This window comes from Scyliorhinus canicula, unplaced genomic scaffold (genome assembly GCF_902713615.1).
Source record: "Scyliorhinus canicula unplaced genomic scaffold, sScyCan1.1, whole genome shotgun sequence".
Lineage (NCBI taxonomy): Eukaryota > Metazoa > Chordata > Chondrichthyes > Carcharhiniformes > Scyliorhinidae > Scyliorhinus > Scyliorhinus canicula.
In genome coordinates this window covers 154,324-157,939 of record NW_024055466.1, presented here as the reverse complement: position 1 = coordinate 157,939, position 3,616 = coordinate 154,324, and positions in this window count along the sequence as shown.

Here is a 3,616-nt window from a genome sequence, read left to right as displayed (position 1 = left end):
CCAAAGTCTGATACTACTGTAACATGACCTGCCAACTCTTGTACTCAATACCCCGTCCGATGAAGGCAAGCATGCTGTATGCCTTCTTGACCACTCTATCACCTGCATTGCCACCTTCAGGGGACAATGGACCTGAACTTCCCAGATCTCTCTGCACATCAATTTTCCCCAAGACCCTTCCATTAACCATTATAGTCCGCTCTTGAATTTGATTCTTCCAAAATGCATCACCTCGCATTGGCCTGGATTGAACTCCATCTGCCATTTCTCTGCCAACTCTCCAATCTATCTATATTTTAGGATACATAAATTATTCTCCCCGTTGTCTGCGTGGGTCTGACGCCACAATCCAAAGATGTGCAGGGGTAGGTGGATTGGCTACACTTAAAAGGATACACAAATTGATTTCCCTCTCATTAGATATCTATTTTCCAATATTAGATGGATAGGGTTTCCGACATCGACGCTACGACCCAGAAAGCATAACAGCGCCTATACTTCCTCAGGAAACTCTGGAAATTCAGCATGTCCATGTTGACTCTTACCGGTTTTTACAGATGCTGCATAGAAAATATCCTCCTGGCTGCGTCAACAGCCTGCTTGACAACTGCTGCAGCACAGACCATCAGAAGCTACAGAGATCCATGACACAACCCAGTCAATCACGCAAACCCGCCTCCCATCCATTGATTCTGTCTACACATCCCCCACTGTCTTGGGAAAGTGTGGCAGCATAATCAAAGACTCCTCCCATCGGACAGGAGGGACACAAAGGTCTGAGATCACGCATTAACAGATCCAAAACAGCTTCTTGAACGCTGTTATCACACTCCTGAATGCCCTCTTATGGACTGATCTGATCTCTCCACGAACTTCTCGACTGAATAATGCTGCACTCCGTATGCTTCACCCGATGTTTGTGTCTATGTATTTACATTGTGTATCTGTTGTATATCCTCTGTTTTTCATCTAAGGAATGATCTGTCTGGATTGTACGCACAACAAGGCGCTAGATTCTCCCGATCCCCGACACGGAATCGTGTTCGGTGACGGGGCGGAGAATCTGTTTTGACGCCAAAATCGGGATTGCCACGGGTATCGGAAGCTCTGCCCCCTGAAATCGGTGCATTCTAGGAGTATGCGCATGGCCTGAGACCATTGCCGGAAGGACCGCCCCGCAATGCTCCGTCTCCAACCGGCCGAGTTCGCGACGCGTCGGATTCTCATGGTCCCAGCCGTTCAGCAACCTTGCATCATATTCAGTCGGGGAAGGGCCGATCTGCGAGCAGGGAGGGCTCAATTGGGAGCACTGTAGGGGGGAGGTCCGGGCATGCGAGCGGCCAAAGTGGTCTAACTACTTTTGCGGTTCGGGTCCCGGGCATAGTCTGCCTTGAAGCACAGCGAGGCCGCTGCTGGTCTCACCCAGCGCATGCGCAGCCACGGACCCAGCAATCCTCCAGGCTGTATCAGAATCTAGAGATGGGAGCTCTACGCTGCCTCCCTGCTAGTCCCCGACCCCCTCCCTCGGAGCAGAGAAATCAGTGGCTGTTTTGTGCCAATTTTCCTGGCATAAAACACCAACTCTTGCACGCTGGCGTGGGGACTTCCCGGCATTCCCCGCGGTGGTGAATGTCCCCTATCGACACCGCAGGACAGCAGTGCGCAGGTGCATTGACTGGGAGTAGTTGGAGCATGCGCAGTGTGTGATGGCGCCTGGGAAAGACGCTTCTTTGTGTCCTCGGCAGCGGGTAAGGATGTGGAAATCCGAACGAAGCGATAGAGCCAGCTCTGGAAGGAGAGAGTTTTTAAACACCGCGTGAAGGCCCTAAACAGGAAATACGTACCTGCAGGTCCTGCGTTTGCAGCTTCGGGTCTTTTTCCCGATAACAGGCCCAGTTTAACGGCCGCCATCTTGATTCAGATGGAGCAGTGCGCATGCGGGGTTGTGGGTGACGTACAATAATGGGCGGGGCTTCATAGTCTGTTCCAGGCCAGGTCCTAGTGCCCGAAAATACTTCACAGCTTACAGTGTCCTCAGCTTGATTCATTTATTTGTCAAGTTAAAAGGAATGCTCTCTGTCCTAATGTTCCCAATTAAGGGGCTGGTTTCCCCAGGATATGGCTGACATTTCAGGGACAGTAAATTAACATTGGCCAGAGGATATATCTAATGTAGCGGCACGGTCGCACAGTGGTTAGCACTGTTGCTTCACATCGCCAGGGACCTGGGTTCGATTCCCACTTGGGTCACTGTCTGTGCGGAGTCTGCACGTTCTCCCCGTGTCTGCCGTGGTTTCCTACCGGTGCTCTGGTTTCCTCCCACATCGTCCTGAACGATTTGCTGTTAGGTAATCTGGAGATTCAGAATTCTCCCTGTGTACCCAAACAGGTGCCGGAATGTGGCGAACTAGTGGCTTTTCACAGTAACTTCATTGCAGTGTTAATGTAAGCCTACCTGTGACAATAAAAAGAATATGCTGTTCTGAAGGTTAGTCTTTGGATTTCTCTACACAGTGAGCAGCGAAGTCTGGGGGTTCATTGATTATATTCAAACACGGGGTTTGACAGATATTTGACGGACAATGGAGTTAAGAGTTATGGGGTTCAGGCAGGAAAATAGACAGAAAGCTGAGCTGAGGAGGGATTTTTTTTTGGAATTAAAACAAAAGCTATCACTGTCAGCCCCAGGGTAGAAATTCTGAACAGACAATTCTAGTTTCTCTGGAACATTTTTTCCTCTCTTGCTCCACCAAAGCTGTAATCCCCATCCCACACACTCTCCCTCCTCCCTGGGCTGAAATCCAAAACCCATCTCACCATCTGCACTATTTCTTTCCTCCACTCCCAGTTTTCTCCCTCCCTCTCCTCTGCCTGGTTCAGTTCTCCAGCTCCTGTATGCAGACTGACAATAAAACCAATGGGTCTTATTGGGGGTTTTGGGGCCCCAGCGGGTGTTTTGTGAATCCTCCCCGCCACCTGCCAGGGTTTCCTCCTTGCCAGAGATCAGAGTCGTCATTGATGATTTCAGCCATCCTAGAACTAAGCTAAATTGCCCCTTTATTGGGGAAAAAAATTACATGACAGGTTCACGGCTCCACAAAGTGTTTTCCAACTCCTCCACCAACGCTTCTGAACAGGGTTGCGCGTTTATTTGTCTGACTAAAGGACTGGTTTCTGGTGGCACAGCGATTAGCACTGCTGCCTCACGGCGCCAAGGACCCGGGTTTGATCTCCTTCTCGGTTCACTGTCCGTGTGGAGTTTGCACATCTCCCTGTGTCTACATGGGCATCCCCTCCACACCCAAAGATGTGCAGGGTAGGTGCATTGACCACAGTAAATTGCACCTTAATTGGAAAAACAATAATTGGTTACTCTTAAAAAAAAAAAAATTTTTTAAAGTATGGTCTCTTTCCTAATGTTCACAATTAAAGGGGTGGGTTCCCCAGGAGATGGCTGACATTTCAGGAGACATTAAATTAATAATGGACAGAGATACATCCAGTGTTGTTACATGGTACAGATTAGATATATTATTTACAGTTCTGTAATAAATTAAATATTATTATTTCTTGTCTTGTAATATAGACTGTAGTTACATTATAGATTTCCGATGGC